Source organism: Macrobrachium rosenbergii, chromosome 6 (genome assembly GCF_040412425.1).
Source record: "Macrobrachium rosenbergii isolate ZJJX-2024 chromosome 6, ASM4041242v1, whole genome shotgun sequence".
Lineage (NCBI taxonomy): Eukaryota > Metazoa > Arthropoda > Malacostraca > Decapoda > Palaemonidae > Macrobrachium > Macrobrachium rosenbergii.
In genome coordinates, this window is record NC_089746.1 from 61,863,623 (window position 1) to 61,887,101 (window position 23,479).

At 33.6% G+C, this 23,479-nt stretch overlaps 1 long non-coding RNA gene across 1 annotated transcript in view; it reads left to right on the top strand.

Moving 5' to 3' along the window:
- LOC136839639 (uncharacterized) overlaps positions 1-23,479 on the top strand; it is a 251,738-nt gene that overhangs the window by 188,237 nt on the left and 40,022 nt on the right. The window contains exons 7-8 of the long non-coding RNA XR_010853425.1: positions 4,908-5,028; positions 19,595-19,692. This is a non-coding gene — a long non-coding RNA (uncharacterized lncRNA). The remainder of the gene's footprint in view (positions 1-4,907; positions 5,029-19,594; positions 19,693-23,479) is intronic.

Sequence of the window (23,479 nt, forward strand, 5' to 3'; positions counted from 1 at the left end):
TTATGATGAGAGTGAAAAACCTCAGTCGTACAAGGAGTAGGTTGATTAAAATATCAGATATGTAGGTAAAAAGTTACAAGCCATTCCTTTCTGTCATTTTACCAAGAGGCTTTATTCCTCCATGACAATATTTTCCCTTTTCTTCAACGCCCTGTAACAAGGAAAACGATTCTTCTGCCAAAATGGTATATTAAAATAGAGAGAGAGAGAGAGAGAGCTCGGATGAACTGAGGAAGGAAACCTTAATGTGAGACATGGATCATTTTTCCTTACCATTAGTTTTCCACCTTTCCCTCACTCACAAGAAACCGCGCAAAATACTGTTATTTTAAACCCTATAGACTATTTTATTCCATCTGGAAGTGGTTTGTACCCGTTTCCTCCATAAATATACCCTGTTTTATTTACTTGGCTCTCATCATTTCCAAGAAATCTCTCTCAACGTCTAGCCAGCGAGGTCAGGTCGGACCGCCCAGATATGCTCCAAGACGTAGTTGGGTGTTTTCGAATCGATCGCCTCGTGGAGGCAATATTTATGTCCGCTATCTTGGTAACACGCCGCGACGCCATGTTTCTCTCTCACAAGTAATACAAGAGATCCTTTTAAAACTTTCCCAAGCATTTCTCGAACGAGAGGCTATCGATGAATTGGAGGAAAGTTACATTTCCTGTATTTTTTATTTTTTCTGTCCTGACTCGTTTCCAGAAATAAAGACCTATGTCTTTATAGCTAACTATTTGACACTGGCAATTTTCTTTATATTATATTATATTATATTATATTATATTATATTATATTATATTATATTATATTATATTATATTATATTATATTATATTATATTATATTATGGAAGCTTTCTGCACAGGTAGTTTATCAAATTTTTAATAGTTCAAGTTTGAATGAGGAAGCGATCTTTGTCTTGCCTTCTCTCAGGAATCAGCTCTTGTGACGAAAAAAGTTGCAATTTAATTGCAAAAAATGTACCAGCAAACGCCATAAGATCCAGTATATTAAACCCGTTATCATTTTCATGATTTTAATAACGACCCAGTGATACTGAGAATCGTTTAAAAATTATCTCAAAAAGTAGAGTCAGCAATATATATACCCACGATATTTAACTTTTTCAAACCTTAGAGTATCAAATATAAAGAGTAACTATTATTTTTAAAACCTTTTTTCTCAGTATTTTTCCACTTGTTTGTTGCCGTTTTTAAAACTGGAAAGAGTAATAGCGCATGAAAATTATTTGATAAAGAAAAACAAAGTGCAGTAAAAATCATAAAGAGCAAAAAAAAAAAAATACGTACTAACATTGATGACCTTTGCAAATCTCAGACAACGAGAAGAAATGTACTCTAAGAATGCGTGTTCTATGATCCGAAGTATCTGTTTATTCTCAGCTGCGTTAAGGAACGAAAGGAAAGAGTAATAAAAAAAAAAATATATGAGAACAAACTTCTGTAAAGTCCTTGAGTCGATTAGTTATGAAAACGGCAAATGTATTAGATAAAATAACCCATCAGCTCCCCGGGGGGAAACTTCAAACCACGTTCCCAGGGGGGAGAAGGAGGTCGCCCTTGTCCCTTCTATTTGGGTCTCCAACTCCCGCTAAATCGAATTAGGGTTGAATGAAAGTTGAGAAAAATTCTGTAAAGGAATTTTTTTGTGAAGGAACGAAGGACATTTTTTATTCAAATTTTGTTTTCCTTTTTCGTCGTCAAAGTTTGTGAACTTTTACCTGCCTTTCCCCTTCTGAAAGTTTCAAAATACGTCTGTATATATAAATGAGTGAAACTGAACCTCAAAATAAAAATCTAAAAATATTTCACCTAAATTACAAAATATTTCAAATTTTAATACAAATCTAATAAAATGAAAGAATTTATCAAATTTAACTGCAAAATTGTTCAAGGTAAATGAGGAATTACCATATCAACTTTCATGTTAATCCAAGAAACATATTAAGAATGATGTGAACCCAGAATGACATTGTTTGACACCTTCAGAAGGGAGAGACTGTACGCTGGATAGTGGGCGTAATTTATTTTGGACATTTAAGATTAATGCTAAAAGCCCTTCATCTTGACTTTTCTAAACATCTTGTTAAATCAGCGAAGCTCGAATTCCAGCTTTGATGTAGAGTTGTTTAATAAGTCTCGTATCGTTGTTTAATAAGGTCTCGCATCGTTCCTCAAGAGAGAGTTACTAGACTCTTTTTGTCTCGATTTTTATTACGAGCAATGGCAATTCTCAAGCAGTTAAGGGGAATAAATAATGACGTTATTCGTCGGTAAACCTTTATACATATTTTTTAACAATCATCCAACATTTCACCTGACTAAGTAGATTATTCCTCTTCCAGATTAAAACCAAATTTGGTGAAGGTTTAAGCTGTTTCAACTTTTTTTTTTTTTTTTTTTACAAAAATGTAAATTTTTCAGGGCGAATTTTATTCTTCGTTTGTTCTTTAAAGACTAGTATTGCTTGGTTTCTTTGTGGTCTTTTCAACCCCAAATGTTTTCTTTCCAATAAAATCCTTTTTCAAATTGACGATTACTGCTTGACTTATAAATTGTACATGTATATTTGACTTTATCGTGATGTAAATATTTGTCATCAGTTTAGTAGTCTATAGATGTATAAGTTTTGGATCATCTCAAGATTAGCGAACCCTACATCACCAAGTCAAGAACAGCGAACCCATTGATCCCCATGTAAAGAATGGCCAACCCTTTCCGGTCCAAACTCCAATTCCACATTAGGGCTAGTACTAAACACGGCGAAACAGTGATTCATCCACACTGTTTCGCAGCGTTTAGTACTAGTCCCTCTAGGGTAAAATGTATTTCGCCTTGTTTAGTACTAGCCCCTGGGGGATCAAGCGTCTGGTCCGAAATGTTCATGTCTAGAACAGCGAACCCGATTATCCCCATGTAAAGAATAACGAACTCAATAATCTTCTTGTAAAGAATAGCGAACCCTGCTGCGAGTGGGTTCGCTAATCTTGACATGAACCAAATTTGCTTTGTATTTTTTTTTTTTTTTTGCTAGCATATTTACGTAAAGAAAAATCACAAAAATGTCGATGCTGTGGTATGCTGTGAAGTAACCAATAAATTATGGGTACGGAACGCCAGTGATATGTGGTAAATTTAGGAAAAGCCAATATCCTTTTTTCAAGGTTATTGGTTTTTCCTTTCTTCTGAGGAGACGTTGCCATAGCTTCCTCTAGCAATAGTGTATGAGAGGGTCGGTAATAAAGAGATAGTGGGAGTGGGAGCGGAGGATGATATGCTTTCGTAGAGAAATATGTGGGTTCGTGTGGGGAGAGAGAGAGAGAGAGAGAGAGAGAGAGAGAGAGAGAGAGAGAGAGAGAGAGAGAGAGAGTGAGTTGGCACAGTGTAAGATTAGTGCTGTGTTCACAATTCACAGCTATTTGATAAACAATTTTCGTTTATTTCACTGTTCATTTATTATTATTATTATTATTATTATTATTATTATTATTATTATTATTATTATTATTAGACTATTTCCTAAATATTTTATGTCCGGATATATTTCTGTTTCCACATTTATTCCCCATTCAAGTTTTGTGAGTGCACCAATTTTTTTATTATTTTAAACCCTTGTTCTGAACCCAGGTGTTAAGCTAGTATTCCACTTGAGGCCCAGATTCATCCAATTTGTATATCACTGTTATTCTTGGCTCCCTGATTTACGCCTTGTAACTTTCTCTACTTATAATTCATCTATGAAAAATGGAGAAAGGGTGTGAAGAGCTGAAATATCCATTTTTGCAAATCGCCTACATCCTTACATTCAAGTTCTACCGTCATTTGACTAAAGCTTTAGCTCATGATTCGTTAATACATCCCAGCTTTTCCCAAGCGTAAGTGATTCACTAAAAAAAAATATGTTAGAATGCCCATTCAGAACATTTTCAAGGCTTCATCTTTAGTTATCGTCATTTTATGTATCTTCTTTTGTGCGATATAAAATAAACTGGGCGCAAAAAGGAACTCATTTCATAAAAATTCATAACGTTCTTTATATTTACATCATTAGTGACTCATTAAGCGAAATGCGAATTAATATAAAATGCAGATTGACGTCATATGGTGCTCGACTTTCCTCATAAAATCAGAATTATTAATTAGCTGCTCAGCAATCTATCGGCTAATGAAGCAATACCTGGCGTTACAGTTTCCAGGGTCTCTGATCGCGAATATCCACATTCTAAAGACACTTGAGAAAAAATCTGGAAGAGGCCGAGAGAGATCTGTTAGTGGAGGCATTCCACGACGGATATTGGCAATAATTCAGGCCTTCGAAACACCATCAGTATGTGTAAGGGTTGACTCGGGGCCTTCTACCCCCCCCCCCTTCCTTTTTTCATTAGACCCTCGCTTTTTCGGCAGGTCCTTGACGGAAACTGTACAATGACGTTACGATGGGATGATGTATGGTCAGTTTGTGACGTGGAGGTTTGGGAAAAAGAGAGAGAGAAAGAGATTTCTGATGCACGGTTTCAAAAGCCTCGCATTCACTGACAGTATAACTTTTTTCTCTATGAATCCTTTCATTTAAATACTTCCATATCTGTTTTCTTCAGAAACAGGAAAAATGCTCAAATCTGCGATTTATTCGAAAACTTTTAGTAATTTTCAAAGAACTTTCAATGCAGTATACCAGAAGAATGAACAATTTATGAAAGGATGTAAAAAAAAATTATTTAAAAAATACCTATGCTGCCTTTCTAAATTATAAAATTATGTCATACCAAAATGAAGAGCAGATTCCACATAAACATCATTTGCAGTTTTGAAAACAGCATCTTGCTGAGATATCTTTTTGTATTCATTCTGAAAATAAGGTATCAAACTTCTGTAAATTTCCAGATGAAAAGTAAATGACTACCGAAGCCAGTAGCGGTGTTCCGGACATAAAATGGCCCAATGACAGATGCGCAGGTTAATACTCAATCAGAAAGACACTAAAAAGTGACGACCTTTTACGGAGGTAAGTCCCATCAGCGTTTTGTCAACTGCTTTTATTTATTTCTGCCCCAAAGCTTTTATATGCCTTTTTGTTACAGGGGTCTGCGTCGGTAAATTCTTAAAATGCGTTTCTCTCTCTCTCTCTCTCTCTCTCTCTCTCTCTCTCTCTCTCTCTCTCTCTCTCTCTGTGTCTCTGTATACAGCAGTTAAAATACCCATGAACTTTGACAAATTAAAATACCCATGAACTTTGAAAATATATTATTATTTTATATATAAATAATATATATATATATATATATATATATATATATATAATATATATACATATATATATATATATATATATATATGTATATATATGCATATATGTATATACGTGTGTGTGTGTGTGTGTGGCATCAGTCTGTTTGCATCTATTTGATATGCATTTGTTTTGTTTTCCGTTTATAAAACCAATTCTCCATAATTTTGGATTTGGTGTCCAACCCCCTTCTGTACTGGCATAATCAGTTAAAGATGAAAGGAACTGAAGTGTTACTGGTTGCAATGCAAATAAAAAAAAGGGGGTATGAGTGTACATTTTACTATAGGTAGGAGTTGGGAGTCCAATATTGAAAAGCAATCAAGGTAAGAGTGCAAGAATAAAACTCCTGGCCCGACAAAGGTTCGTTACAAAAGATGTTGCAGGAAAATTTGATTAAATTTTTTTTTTTATGTCTCATTATTTGGTTTTATGCTTCATTGCTCTGCTAATTAATGCTCTTTGTTCCTTTGCCGATTATGAGTATTCGAGATATACCGATTTCTTTCCTAATTTATCTGTCAACAGTTAATAATTTTATGCCGCTTGTATGTTGTTTTTAGAATTATATTTTAAAATCATCCTTATAATTATTTATCATGTACTCAGATAATAGATTATTTTAGCCATAGATAGATCTAATTCTGTGTGTTTTCCAATTTTCTCCGATTTGTAAAATTGCACTGAGCTCTTTGACGATATCTTCATAAGTATATAGAAATATTTCGGAACGTTTCTTCCATAATTAAATTTAAATTCTTCCATCTTTTTGTTTCATTTACAAAGATAAATGTTTTCTTTACAAATAGTTCTGAGTCCCTGGAACTCATACGAGAAAACATGCTATGGAAGAGGCATTTGTTTGAAAAAAAACATATAGAGAGACGACATGTCAGAGGGACCGTTCTCTCGAGGCTACAGAAATTGGTATGCTGGAGTTTCCCGGAAGCATCTGAAAAATGCAAAGCATATTTATGGCTTCTGTAAAAAATTCTTCCTCGGCCCTTTTATTCGTAGTTTTTCAACAAAACGTAATGAAAATCATATTTAGTTTTAAAATGTGCCAAGGTGCTGGACTCTCTTGTGAGGAATACATACATACATATATATATATATATATATATATATATATATATATATATATATATATATATATATATATATATATATATATATATATATGCATATATATATATAGCATATACATATGAAACACCACAGGGTATCGGCTTTATTGCTTAGTCATCTTCAGAGGACTGATATATTTATCAACATTCACCTTTGAGTGAAATATTGTTGTATACTTTTCATTACATGTGCATACCTCATCAGCGGTAAACCGAACATTCTTCAAAGCAAATAAATTAATTCACACACACAAACACACACACATAATATACGCACACACACTTATATATGTGTGTGTGTGTATGTATGTATTGTGTGTTTGTTTGCGTGTGAATCCGTCCTTCTCTAGTCCCCCATGCTCCCGATTAAGATTTTGATGGCCATTTCATTTCAGTACTTGTGATATTCGAGCACCATATCGTTTGCTAGATTCCTCGCCCCGCCGTATTTTGACTTCTAAATTAAACAGGGTATCCCATTCTCTGAACATGACCATGCACCCTCAAAATATACCAGTCTATGTCTTTGCTCGTCGTTCCTGGTTTTCAGCATGTTTTCGTATTTTATATTCCACGCTGAAAAACGTTTGCTATGAGCAGTTCTGATGTTCTCCTCCACAAAAAAATATGTCAGCGGGAAAGTGTTGTTATTCATCAGCGAATTTTGTGACGGTAGGAGAACAGAAAATTAGTCATAAATGGAATGGAGTGGAATATGAACTTTGGACCAAAGTCCAAGCACTGGGACAAATGAGGTCATTCAGCACTGAAATGGAATTTGAGAGTAAATGGTTTTTAAGGGGTAACAGGAGGAAAACCTCACGGTTGCACTATGAAACAATTGTTAGAGAGGCTGGAAAGTAAGATCTTTTAACACTGAATTTTACTAGTATGTCATCATTCACCTATTCATTATCAGTCATATCATTAACTTATATATTTCACCTTCATTATGGCGCTGAATAATCCTGTATGGGTTCCGGCGCTTGGTCTGCAAGACCTGAACTTCATAATCAATCAATCAGTCAATACCTACTTTCGAAGACAGAAAAGAGAGATACTAAACTGTTGGTAATGCAATGAAGTGCCGGATTCGGGTCTCTGCAGCCCTGCCATCAAATCCAGATCAGCTTTCGCCTTTAGACACGACTGTAAGCTGATTATCTCATCTGTGATGCCTGAAGAAACTTCATAAAGAGGAAATGGAATCTTTCTGGCATTTCTGTGATTGGTTAGAAGACGTCTTTTTCTAAGACCGGAGGGTAAGTGAGACTTTTTGTCTTTAATTACACCTAAATGCTCCGACCTTTGGGCTTTTTTATGAATGTGTTCGTTGATTGCTTTCTGCCAGTGAAATCACATCGACATTTAAACACGGGCATGTCATGGATATTATGGTCCTTGCAATCATTGTTCATATGAACAAATTCTAAAAGAAAATATAATACCTAGAAGCTATTATCCTTAGATATATCCTACCTGTCGAAAAATCTCTTAAAAAGAGAAAAGTGCGTTTCTTTCATTTTTTCTTAATAATTTCATTTGCCTCGTGAGTCCTTCCACTCTTCCTCTTCGAAATCTCGCTCGTCTCTTCGCTTTACTAATGATTCTCTCTCTCTCTCTCTCTCTCTCTCTCTCTCTCTCTCTCTCGATCGATCGATCGATCGATCGTAAGAAATGTAAGTTCCCAAGACTTGTGATAGGTGTCGGAGTAAAAGCAGATAAATAAATAGGCTAACCAGGAACTGAAGTTCTGAACAGAAGTTTGTATAATCATAAATAAATGTAGAAAAACTTACAGTTAATTCAGTCAACGGCTTCTTCTGCTGTATAACCCCAAGAAGATCAGCAACTTCTATGTTAACTTCAGTATCCCCTGTGACCTTTATTCCGACGTTTTTGATGTAATTTTTAGACGTACTGTACTTCATTAGTTTTTCAAGAGAGATTTGTCCCTCCATTACTTATTCGGAAAATTTCCAGCCTTTTGCTTTACTGGATTGCTCTTACGGTATCCAAGATTGAAATCATGAGATTAATTGCATAATTTTATGTTATCAATTTCGATAGTTATGCCTTTCCTGCAGTCTTTTGTAATTTCTGCTAAGGACGCGAAGCACTTATTCCTGTTGCCTACACGTTTACGACTTTTTATAGTAATTGCATTTGTTTATTGAAGCATCGTTACAGTAAATATTTTGTAATGGAGTTAACCATTAAAATTAACCTTATTCGATGACATGTTCGAATATTGCAATTATATCGACAACAACTGAATTATTAACTAACAAGGATTGTAAAGTAGGTACTTGTGTACACACACACATGCGCCCGTGCGCACACTCACACAAACACACACACAGATACACGTACACATGTATGATATATATATATATATATATATATATATATATATATATATATATATATATATATATTTATATGTGTGTGTGTGTATGTAGGTATGAATATATATACATATATGTGTGTGTATATAATACACACACACACACACATATATATATATATATACACTATACATATATATATAATATACACATATATATACACATACATACATACATACATGATACATCCCTTCAACGAGGGTGGCCAACATTTTGACTTGAATTTCAACGTGATTTTCGTTCTACTATTTCATGTCGCCATTTCCTCACCTTCCTCTGCATTTTATATTTTCTCAATTCTTTTGAAAGGAAATGAGTCGGGAATTTCCCCCTTTTCTCAACATTATCTCCCTGCTTTCCATACCGTTCATTTTTCTTACTACGTCATGCGTCTCACTGTGCCCACGAATCTCTCGTGCATGCTTCCATTTCTTGCGTACAGCCTGCATGTTAAAACCCCGCATTTGCATATTCAGTCTCTTTTGCCTGCAGACTTCATTGCATTCTCTTCGGGCTTTTCGTTTTCGTAGTTCTTCCTTTGTAATCGCTTCTCTTTCTTCTGGGCTCTTATCTTGTTGCATTTCCTCCTCCTTAGAATATCTGTATGTATTTTGTTAGAGTCTTCTAGATTTAATAGAAATATATATATATATATATATATATATATATATATATATATATATATATATATATATGACATATATATATATATATATATATATATATATATATATATATATATATATATATATATATATATATATATATATATATATATATATATATATATATATATATATATATATATATATATGAATATAATATATGATATATAGACATATGAGGTGTGTTCAGAAAGTACCCGACCTTCATTCATAAAAAGTACTCATATTCAGATACAACAATCTTACACTTATCTCCTTCAAAGTGGTCTTCTTGGGCCACCCCCCAACGGTTCTACCACTGTCAGAAGCAGCGCTGGAGCGCCTGTTTTGAGATGACAAGCAGGTGGTCCATCGCATTCTGCATGATGTCTTCTCTGGACTGAAATCTGATCTCTTTCAGGGGCCTTTTCAGCTTGGGGGAAATGCCAGAAGTCACTTGGAGCCATTTCGGGAGACTAGGGAGCCTGATGAAGCACAGGGTGTGTCGTGTTTGGCCAGGAAACTGTATCAAATGTGAAGAATGGGCGGTTGGTTTATCATGATAGAGCTGCCAAATCTTCAGAGAGAGAGAGAGAGCAAATGAAAAGATTTGAGAAAAGCTGCGCAATTCAAATTTATGAGTGTGACTTCTGGCCTTTCCCCAAGCTGAAATTGCCCCTGGTAGGGACCAGATTTCAGTCCAGAGAAGACATCTTGCAGAATGCGACGGACCAGGCATCCCGCCATCTCAAACGAGGCGCTCCAGCGCTGCTTCCGACGGCGATGGTATAACCGTTGGGAGAAGTGTGTGGCAGCCCAAGGGGACTACTTTGAAGGATATTAGTGTAAGATCGTTGTGTCTGAATACGAGTAATTTTTATGAATAAGGTCGGATACGTTTTGAACACTCCTCGTATATATATATATATATATATATATATATATATATATATATATATATATATATATATATATATATATATATATATATATATATATATATATATATATATTTATATATCGCTCTTTCTATATAGTCTATATTTTCCCCTGAATGTGTGTTTGAGTATGAATATATATATTTTTATATGTTATATTTATATATATTTAATATTGTATATCACCGACATATTTCTTTTATTTATATTTATATATATATGGAGATGAGAGAGAGAGAAAGAAGAGCAGATATATCAAATTAAAGATATTTTCTTTTCCATGTCTAATGCTTTTTCTTTTCTTGCAGAGTCTATGAAGTGCTTTTTTTTTTAAATGTGACTCTTATTTGCCGTGTCGTCTCCCCGCCTGTTATTTTTTATCAGTGTTCTTCCTTTCATCCTTTATATTTAATTTGTTGTGTCAGTCACATTTTTTTCGTATTTATCCTTTTCCCTTTCATTTGCATGTTCTCCTAATTTATTTAAATTCCTATCAATATACCAATATTCAAACTATTTTTTTTTTCCATTTTTAATGTTTTTTTATTTATTTTTATAGGTTATATACTTGTCTTTTTTCAAAGAGCTTAGTTTTTTAAATAAGACCATCTTATTTCAGGAAAAACCCCATTTATTCTTTCTTTAAATTTGTAACACCTCAGCCATTTTATTGAGGGTTTTTGGGTTTTTCCACACTCTTACTCATTCATCCCTTTCCCAGTACTTTAACATGTAGGCAAGGTGTCGACTTTTTTTTTTTTTTTTTTGTCTCATTATGATGTGAGTGTTAGGCACTTATATTATCATGCACCCACTAGCGGATCCAGAAAAATTTCACGGGGGCGCCACCAATTTTCATATTATACATACATATATATATGTGTATTATACATTATATATATATATATATATATATATATATATATATATATATATATATATATATATATATATATATTATCATTAAGATTATTATTATTATTTTTTCTCAACATTTCATTATCATTTCTCTAAAGAATTTTTTTTAAAAGATTTTTCCATTTTTATATTTCCCATTTATGTTATTTTTATCAAAATCTTCATTATTATCATTGTTTTTGTCATTATTTTCCAAGAGGGGCACGTGCATCCGCTAGTGCATGCACCCACCGGAATAACTCTGTTCATTCGTTCGTTCTAGATTAAGCCAGGCTTCTCCTGGCGCGAACTCTTTCTCTAGGGCAGCCCGCAACCTGCGGTAGAAAGAGAAAAAAACAAAAACAACGCAATAAAGGTCACGTAAGATTGGTTTGACTGTGAAATGGATCTGCTACATTCAGCACTTTCTAGGGGCCGAAAGAAAGGAAAGGCCAGGCAGAGTTGCACGTCCTTTAAGCAAGCTTGTACCCATTAGTTAGAGAGAAAGCTTTATAGCAGCAGGTCCCACTGAGCAGAAGGGCCTAGGAAGGAAGGAAAAGAATTGAACAGACAATCTCCATGCTCAGTGTTCAGCTTAAGTAGGCAGAGGTGGCTGAAAACGATATACCAGTTACTATATGGGTCCAGTGAGGGTCCTGAGACATCATTTTTCATTAACAATTCTCATAGAATAATGAAAACTCATTGAAAAGAATTTCCATGAATTGATAGGCATTCCAAAGAATTTTAGTCTGAAAGGAGATCACATAAAGGCGTACTTCATCTAAGGGTAAAAATCATATTTTCAAACAAATACAAACATTTATATAAATGCAAATTGCTATATGTGTTCATTTTCATATATATATATATATATATATATATATATATATATATATATATATATATATATATACAGTGTATATATGTATGTGCATGTATATACAGTATATGTATGTATGTATATATACCTTGTACACATCTCTCAACTTTTTTTTATGCTGAGACCATTCCCATCTATTAGATCTTCAGTGACATCAGTCCATCATTTTCAAGGTCATCTCTAACCCTACCAACCTTTTGTCCTGAACTTTCTCCGCATGACCAACCACGCTAAGATACAGTTTTCTGACAACTCGTGCGTATCATTGCACCTTTCATCATAGAATCCCTCCTGTCCTTACTAGTGTTTTGTTAGATAGAGGCCCATCATTAATTCAGCAGTTAAAGTTTGAATGTGGTCGTGACATTTGCTTTCTTCTTCTATGGAGCCAGTGCCTATCGGAGAAAACGGCTTTATATATATATATATATATATATATATATATATATATATATATGTATGTATATGTATATATATATATATATATATATATATATATATATATATATATATATATATATAGAGAGAGAGAGAGAGAGAGAGAGAGAGAGAGAGAGAGAGAGAGAGAGTGTGTGTGTGTGTGTTTGTGGGTGCTTCGAACGCTGAGACGATGGTGAAACTAAAAGCAAATTTACAAAGAAAAAGGAGAAATTGTTATGTTCGCTTGATTTTTGGTTTTGTCACCATTTTTGGACATTCCCTAAAGAAAACGAGGAATGATAAATAAATCGAAGGAATTATGTCTTGACTCCACATTAACAGAAAAAGAGAAGCTATGAATTTATGTGGAAAGTTTTAATTGCAACATTTTTTCATTCCTGAAGCATGAAAATTTCTGCATGGAACGTTACGTTGCACCCTTGATAATATATAATGTAATACATTTTTTCCTTTGATTTTTTTTTTTTTTATATTTATGACGCTGAATACCAATAACTAAAAAACGCATAAATTCAGCGATGCTCCATTTCTCATATCTGATAATATCCAGGTTTTTGAAACAAATCATATTGTTAAAATTCTTAGAATTCTTTGTCGAATATTTTAAATTTAAAACCTGGCAGCATTCCCATGCCATGACATAGATTTTAGTTTAAATATTGCACACACGATTTTGTTGTAAAAAAAAGAATTTATTACTCAAAATGATACATTAATTTCATTGAAGAATCTTCTTTAGAATTTCAGTTTCGTGGGGATGAGTTACGAACACACATATAATATATATATATATATATATATATATATATATATATATATATATATATATATATATATATATATATATATATATATATTTATTTGTATATATATATATATGTATATGTATATATATATTTATATTTACATATATATTATACATATACATATATATTATAAATATAACTGTGTGTGCTCCTCGTTTATTCGTATATGTGGGTGATTTTAATCGCTTAATGAAGGAAACCATTGAATATATCATAATATAGAAAGAGAAAAATTTGTGTTCAGTGATCAGCCCCGAGTTGAATCATGTGAAGATCCCCCAGTCTTGGCTTGCACAGAAGGCCATTATGTCCGCCATAACCGATTACTATCAAAACTCAGTTGCATTGTTGAAACATCCCTTTGGGCCATGCTGAGTGTGGGTTAACGGTAGAATAAACTCTGACTTGAAAGGGCAGAGAGAAAGAGAGAGAGAGAGAGAGAGAGAGAGAGGGGGGAATTTGTTTTATTTATATCTACACCTGAAACAACACAAAAGTAAAATAGATTAAACACTGAAAATTTCCAATTAATGTCCTAGTGGTTTTATATAAACTTTCAGTGAGGTAATATACTAATGGCTAATATTTTCTAGAATATGTTTTGAATTTTATAAAAACGATTACAAAAAACTGTAATGTCTGTGGAATGTTTTTACTGCGTAACTCCATATTGCAACGAAGTATGAAGATAGTTACAAAAATGCCTTTAAATGGCCGATCAACTGCAGTCAGTTCCAATTTTTTGTTTTCTGTAAAAGAAAACTCATGAGATGGCTATTGTCTGTCCGTTCGCACTATCTCTGTCCGCCTTCAGATTTTAAAAACTACCGAGGCTAGAGGGCTGCAAATTGGTATGTTGATCATCCACCCTCCAATCATCAAACATACCAAATTGCAGCCTTCTAGCCTCAGTAGTTTTTATTTTATTTAAGGTTAAAATTTAACCATGATCTTGTGTCTGGCACCGCTATAGGTGTCGACAACAAAGGCCACCACCGGGCCGTGGCTGAAAGTTTCATGGGCCGCGGCTGAGAGTTTCATACAGCCTTGTACTTTACAGAAAACTCGATTGCGCCGATGAAACTTCGGCGCATTTTTTACTTGTTTAGTGTATATTTACCCTTAATGATGTATTTATCCTTAAAAAAACCGCAGCGCTATTTGGAAGGGATCCACTGAACTTGGAAGTTGATATATGAAATGGTCTTCTACTAGGAAAAATGACAGTTACTTAATGAGTACTGAAGTATATTTCATGCAGATTTTTAGATCCTTTGAGAGGGAGAGAGAAGCGAAACTAGATTTCATGATACATATTATGAAAAAATTTTCAGAATATATATTTACAATGATATATATATATATATATATATATATATATATATATATATATATATATATATATATATATATATATATATATATATATATGTATACATATAGTATGTGTATTATATACATATATATATATATATATATATATATATATATATATATATATATATATATATATATATATATATATATGTGTGTGTGTGTGTGTGTGTGTGTGTGTGTGTGTGTAATTGTTGAATCGTTAGAGAAATATTAGAAAGCTGCTGGAAACCTTGTCACTGAAATAATGAAGAACATACGACACAGTATACATATATAAAAACTGAACCATGTAAAAGAGATTCCGAAGCCTGGTTTCCTCTAAAACTTTGACAGAAATCCTTTTATTCTAGATAAATTCGTTGCTTTTGGCGGTTCAAGAATCACTTTTAAGTGGCTACTGAGTGTACGCATGCAGGAAAATATGCTTTGGGCGGATCTGCTGTAAATTTACTTCAGGTTGCTGTTGAGTGAAATCATGAAGGAAAATATGCTTTTGGCGGATCAAAATTCAGTGGTGAGGAAGGAAGCTACGACTCCCTTCACTTTCTATATCCCGAATCCTGTAAGAGAATTATGCTTTGTGAAGTGATAAAGACTCGGGTAGCTGACTAATGGAAAAGTTTTGAGGGAAAGTCATATCAAATGGTTTATGTTGCCAGGGAGTGGAAGACGCTCGCCAGAGAGGAGGAACTTAGGTGGAAATATACAAGAATAAACTTAGTTTACTGATGAATTTCACTTTCATTTTAGAGGCTTTTGAATTGCACTCCATACAAGGGATATCATAAGTAATTGGGAGTTTTTTAAAGAGAAGATATTACATATTTCAGTTGAAGCGCTAAAGGTGAATCGTTTTAAATGGAAAATTACACATTTCATTGATAGGATAACCGATAGGAAATGACAAAATAGAAAAATGACGAGGATATTTGTATTTAAGAAGTTTAATATGTGGATTATAAAAAAGATATTCCATATCTTTATGGTCGGGAAAATATAAGATCTCTAGAAAGAGAAGCAGTAAAATATATCAGGGAACACAGAAGTTATAGTCATGAAGAAGTACACTTTTCCTACTTAATCAAATCTATCAAAATGGAAGAAAACTTACATGAAAACGTGATGAATTTGTAAAAAGGAAAGAAGTTGAGAGGAAATAAAGTTCAAAATCAAGAAGACTTTTCAAAGAAACGCAGATAATGACATAACTGCGTAGAAATCACAGTGGCGTGCCGAAACAAAGAACAGCAGGGGATTATAGAACTTATTATAAAAAAACAAGACAAAATAAACCTTACTTCCAGTATTTTTACTTTGCAAGTTTTATTTAATGATATTGCGTGCCAAAGCACAAGAGAAAATACAAGCACGATATGAAAAAGGAAATATGATGCAGAAATGTGACTAAAATATATACTGCAATAGGAAAATAGAAAAAAATTGAGTTTTTCTGATACATGTATAAAAAAAAACCTTTTCATATAATATTATGTAAATGAAAGTTCAGTTTCATTTGTCTTATTTCAAAGTTATGCCGTACACAGTGAATGATAGCTGAGGCAAAAAAGCATGAATAATAGTATTTCTGCTGCCAGAAATTTCATCATTCATATCGCAATACCCCTAGATGTAACAGAAAGGGAGAGACATATATAAAAGACTTACAGTAGTCTCTCTCTCTCTCTCTCTCTCTCTCTCTCTCTCTCTCTCTCTATATATATATATATATATATATATATATATATATATATATATATATATATATATATATAATTTTATATGTGTGTATTATCCATGTATTACTGTGGTGACTGTCCCATTTATCCAGGTATTGCTGTAGTGACTGTCCCATTTATCCAGGTATTACTGCACTGACTGTCCCTTTTATCCAGGTATTGCTGTAGTGACTGTCCCATTTATCCAGGTATTACTGTGTAATGAGGGATAATAAATCCTTTATTTACCACATAAGTACAAAGGGAAGGGGGAAGTGGAACGGGGTATGGGTTTCAAACCTACCCTTTTATTTAAGTTGTGTCAAGTGATGGCCACATGCCAAATTTTGTGTGGATCAGTCAAGCGGTTACCACTTAAGTAACAAAGAGAAGGGAAAATGGGGGTACGGGTTTGAAACCTACCCTATTATCTAAGTTGGGTCAAATGATGGCCACGTGCCAAATTTTGTGTAGATCGGTCAAGCGGTTAGGATTTATATAGCGCACAAACATACAAACACTCACTTATACATATAAGATATGCACATATGTGTGTGTATGTGTGTGTGTGTGTTTGTGCGTGCGTGCATGAGCGTTCCGTTCTTTCTTCCCCCACTTCTGAGTGATCCATCGCTTCACCCGTCATCTCATTCAGCCATTACTAATCCTTCCCTTTTTATGAATGGGATTTTTTTTCTTCCTTTGCCATTCTCCCTGCCATCTAAAAACCATCATCTTCTACAAGATGAATGGTCGCCAACACACTCTCTCTCTCTCTCTCTCTCTCTCTCTCTCTCTCTCTCTCTCTCTCTCTCTCTCTTTTATGGCTTTTGCAAGAATCTTTGCATCTCAAACGTTCTTTCTGGTTTCCCGAATAAAGGATTATTTACAATTCTCCTTCATCTCTTCATTTCCCCATTTTTCTTCATTTCCCTTCATTTGCTTAATTTTCCTTTATTGCTTATGCAGTACTTTGCATTTAAAGAAATACTCTCAACTTGATGTATAAAACTGTGACAAGGGGGGAGATATAAAGTGAGTTAGAGCATTGATTAGCCTGAAAGTATAAGAAAGAGAGAGAGAGAGAGAGAGAATTATTTCTATTAGAATACCAAAGACAGTATCTCACCCTTGTTTTTTCCCGAAAGTAAGTGACTTTATAAGATGAATACTCTGACATACTTTGTCGAAACCATGTTCATCCTAATAAGTCTAATTTTATTTGCTATTTCAAAGATTAGCGTGATGTTATACGGATAAGCATCACCTTTCTTACAGCAGTTCCGGTCTGAACGTAATGGGAAGTCGGGGTAATTCAGCACTTTAGATGATTATAAGATGAAAAAATGTCAATGGCTGAAATGAATAACGGAGTCATCTGATATTGCACTGGTTTTTTTTTTGTGAAATTTAAGATAAAAGCGTATTTTAGACTGTGCTCCTTCTTTGTTCTTAAATTGCTGTGTTCTTATTACGGTAATGATCGTCTTTCATGGTGGCGTATAGCATACCATTTACAAAGTTCAATACTTGAATAATCTCCCTTTTAGTATATGTATATATATACACTATATATATGTGTGTGTGCGCGCGTGTGCGTGTGTATATTTACTCTCATTTATTTACTTCAAATAATTTGGTCACATTCCATAAGAGTGTGTAATTGAGTTACTGTGAAAGTAATTTTCATAAATTGCCTGTTAAGTATACTTTCCACTTAGTATCTCGTTTGACTTCCGTTGATCCACCATGCTAACTGAAGGATTTGCATTATGTAAGATTTTGTTGAGTCAGTGTGATTCCTCTTACTAGCTTCCACTTCGTAAATCTCAAGCACTGTTTGTAAAAGATTTTCAGAGTTCGTTTATTAACATATTTTGATTGTTTGTTTTGTTATAGAGCGAAGGTCAGTCACAGTAAATTATTCATATGCAAAATTTTATAAATTGCGATGGAACCCATCTTAATAAGGAAGGAAATTATAGATGCCTGAAAAACAGAGGCTCGAAGGGAATTCCAAACCCTTAGCAATGAAGGGAAGGGACCTGCCATTCAACTACGAACAACCCAAGGATTACCAATTTCCACAGAATAAGCCAACGAACTGTTCACTTATTGCTGTCTTACGGATTTTACCAAGAAGTCTCTAAGGTAAGAGTAAACTTTAAGGAGTAAATGTCGTTTCCAAGAAAGGAGAACCTGGATGATTGTGACGCTTAAGTCCTACTGCTTGAAAAACCCCGATAAGAAGAAGACTGGAATAAAAATGGCACCCACATTTTTATCTCTCTATTCTCAGATTTCTAGCAACTGGCCCATTTATTAAGACAAAAAAGAAATCTTAAATTCTTACGCGTTCTCCGTGATGAAAGGAAAGGTCTCGAATAGAAAAAATAAATATGGATTCTGGGGACTCGATGAAAGGAGAAGGTAGAACAGGAATGGACAAAGAGGACCTTTGAATTGAAGCATCATTGTCCTGCCTCGAGTGTTTTGTTTACTCGAGTAATTTCAAGTCTTCAGTCGAATGGGAAACTTTTATCCAAAATGTTTTCCAGAAATGGCTGCAGTCACGGTCAGAGCCACTTTGCGCTAAGCCTGACATGTAAGCTAATTAGAAATTTTATTATCTTTGATTACGTTATAAAAAAATGTATGTGTATATATATATATATATATATATATATATATATATATATATATATATATATATAGAGAGAGAGAGAGAGAGAGAGAGAGAGAGAGAGAGAGAGAGAGAGAGAGAGAGAGAGAGATGTATTTATGAAATTCTCGTTTAGACTGCTAAGCAGGATCAAGTCTTGAGTAAATGTAGCGTAAGGTTCATGAGTATTTTTAATATAATTTTTCTTTGATATTTTAGAAAATGATTAAAGGAAACAACTATCTCAACGGGAAAAATCCGTAAATGTTGCATTAACACTGTGAGACAGAAAGTATTCTCAGATTTGTTACTTTTCCTTTTGTTAATGTTATGTTACTGTTTTCTGGTGAGATTACTAGTTTTCATAACAGAATGTGATCTTTCAGGTAACGAGGTCGAATGTTTTTAACCAAGTAACTGTGTGACTGCAAGTGGATGTAGTCAACACAATTTAGAAGTGACTGGAACGCATTTCGTAATCAAGGTAAGCCAGTTATAGTCATTCAAAATTTTTAGGCTATAAGAAATATGGCATCGTTAGCAAAAGAAATATGTTTCTATCGACAACGATTCAGATACTTTGGTCGCTAACTTCTTGCAACGTAGTGGTACCATACGAATACCCTTATTATGAAATTTACAACATATTCAAGAAATAGCACACAGGCATTAAAAAACGCCTAGATTCGCTTGGACATTAGACATTTTATAGGGTCACGGATGTCGTAGGTCGCTAATTGCCGAAAAGTCATCGGCTTCAGTGTAATGCGAAACTAAACTGCGCAGTAGACATGCAGCGAAAATGCCTGTCAACGTTTGTAACCATATGAATAAGCACTAAGGGTTTCACGCAAGCATATTTTGTTTTGGGACGTAAGGAAACATCTCTGCAACGATGTATGTGTGATGCGTAACACCAAACTGAGAAACTGTAATCTTGTCATAAGGCAAAATGACATCATTTTATAGTAATAATGTAAACATTTGTCAAAGAGCTTGGATCCCATTTTGTTATAATGAAACATGCAAATTTTATCTTGGCATTTATCAAGTGTTGACAATTGTTTTGTTGCTATCCATACCTAGCAGTATTCTGACCATAAGCCTAAATTCATGGAACAGATACTAATTATTTGTCATAGTTGTCTATGATTTCCGGAAAATAGTATGTATATGTACGTATATTTTATTGTTCTTTGTAAGTGTCCTAGTGATCTATTTAAACTTTTCTTCGTATCTTAAACTTTCATTATATGTTCAGTTGGTGAACAAAGTGTTAGCTGATGAAGAACAACGTTTCCCCGCTAAAGGGATCCCTCCCACGTGTCTGTTTTGTTTATTTTTAAAAGCTGTGTGTCCTTTTCGATGTCGTCCTGTGCATCCCCTAATTAAACTTTAATCCGAAGCACTCTGAAGAATCATGAGGCTGGAATAATGAGGGGAAAGAAAGACACTTCTTTTGATCCCTGACGTAACGCACAGCTGCATAATTCTGGAACGTGCCCATATTTTGAACATATAAATTTACCTTGAATTTTATGGGTGCAGAGAATGGCTTTCTTTATTCATTCCGTTAATGCACAGAAACATTAATGAACCTCTCATGAATTTTTCAGCAATCAAAGTAACGCCCATTTTTCTAATAACAGTGTAAGCTTCATGAAGTAGTACAGTGCTGGCATCACTTGCCATTGACTTTCTACTCCTTGCCACCTGACACGCTGTAACCTTGTTCTTTACAGAATGAATTAGATGCTGCTACTATTCTACCGTGAAGTTCATAAACAGGGCTATTTTCTCTCCGTTCGTCTATCAGTACGATGCTCCCGTAGAGGTTCAAAGATGCAAATAGCAATACTCCGTAATTCTCAGGCAATATTTGAAAAATATTTTCAAAAGGTTCGTTTATGAACACATTTTAATGCTTCGATTGTTATAGAAATGTAGAAATGTAGTGCGCGACTTGGCCCTCTTTAACACGAAGGAAAAACTATACGCTAAAATAACATGGAATTCCAAAGCCTTAGCAAAAAAGGGAAAAGAAACTGCCATTCAACTTCGAAAATCGAGGATTTCTAATCCCTGCAGAACACATAAAAAAAACTGGTTTTTTCAAAGAAGAGTCCCCACGGTAAGAGTAAAATATTAGGAGTAAATAGCATTTCCCAGAAAAAAAAAACCGGATAATTGTAATGCTTAATTCCTACTGCCTGAAAAATGGCGATAAAAAAAGACTAAAAAAAAAATAATCATCCACAATTTTATCATTCTATTGTAAGATTGTCGAGACTGGTCATTGACGAGACTTAAAATATGAATTTTTAAATTCTTACGCGCTCTCCGTGATGAATGGAAAGATCTCGAGCAGAAAAAACAAATGTGTATTCTGGGGATTCAGTGAAAAGAGAATGGAGAATAGGAATGAACAAAGAGGACTCTTGAATTTTTGCATTATTATCTTGCCTCTAGAATTTTGTTTGCTTGAGTCATTCCTTTGTTACAATAAATGGGAAACTTTTGTTCAAATTCTGTCTGTAATACTGAATGCAGTCACGTAATACTGAATGCAGTCACGGGTGAATTGACTTTGCGCTAAGCCTGGCGTGCAGAATATATATATATATATATATATATATATATATATATATATATATATATATATATATATATATATATATATATATATATGTGTGTGTGTGTGTGTGTGTGTGTGTGTGTGTGTTATGTATATATATATATATATATATATATATATATATATATATATATATATATATATATATATATATATATATATATACTGTCATCACAAATGAAAACATGTAGTTGAAATTTCGTTTAGACTAGTTACCTGGTTCAAGTTTAGAGCAAATGTAGGTGCATGACTGAATTGCATACATTATTACCCCATATAAAAATGGGAAAAAAAAAAGCACGTTAAAAAAAAAACGAAAACATCATTTTGGAAAACGATTAAACAGGAAAAGAAAAATTCCATTGTAAATTATATCTCATAACACATAGATCATCAGCAGCATCCTTTGACGATTTGCGTTTGGGAATAAAACAAAAATCATGGGAGGAAAAAAGGCAGTTCAGATCGTGAGCGACAGCAGTATATTCGTGCTGACAAATATATATCCAGACACTCTGGTCTCAAGCCTTGTGCAACGAGGAGGCCCTATAAAAGAAAATATTCTTAATGTGACATTCAAACAGATACATGAAACTGAATACTAACATCAAAGAAGTACATAATTTTAATTAAGATTTATAGGGTCAATCATGTCGTACAGTAGGTCACAAATTTCCGAAAGGTCATCAGCTTCGATGGAATGCGCAATTAACAGCAAAATAAACATGCAAAGAAAATGCCTGACAATATCTGAAAAAATACGAATAAACCGAAGGATTTCTCGCAAGGGTTTTTTGCTTTGTGTAACGAAGGAAGCATCTAAACGAAGCGCACGAAGATACGAGAGAAGATTTTAACGCACCAAAAACGACGCTTTAGAAACTAAATTATGTAAATAAAATAGGAGGAAAGGAAAAGCGGTAGAAAAAGTCTCAAATCACTTTGTATATTTCTTTGAAGGTTTTAGGGACATTTTTCTCTTCGTTTCGCGAATTTGTATCATCATAGACAAAGACATTTTGGGACTTGGCGTGTAATGAATAGGAAAAGGAAGTTAGATCAAGAAGAATACTGTTTTCAGCAGCGGGTATATTATACATTCTAGAAAGCATTTGCATTCTCAATAAATAATAAATATTTGTTCGATGAATTTTAGGGTTTTACCCCATATACAGCTATAGATGGATAAACAAAAAAACCATTGACAATGCTGATGATAAATATGACGATAAATTTTGCGTTTAATTTTGATAATGATTGTGGGGTCCAATCTATTTGATAAGTAATTGTTTACAACAGAACTAAACACATTTATTTCTTTGCCTTATAAGGAGATTATATATTTGTATTATGGTGTTACACACACCACTGAATATATATATATATATATATATATATATATATATATATATATATATATATATATATATATATATATATATATATATATATATATATATATATATATATATATATATATGTGTATGTATATGTGTGTGTGTGTGTGTGTATATGTATGTATGTATGTATGTATATATACATGCTTGTGTGTCATAGTTGAGTCATCTCTTTTCCAACGATTGAGCCAAGCCAGGATTAGTAATGGAATATCAATTAAAACGAACGTATTTTTACT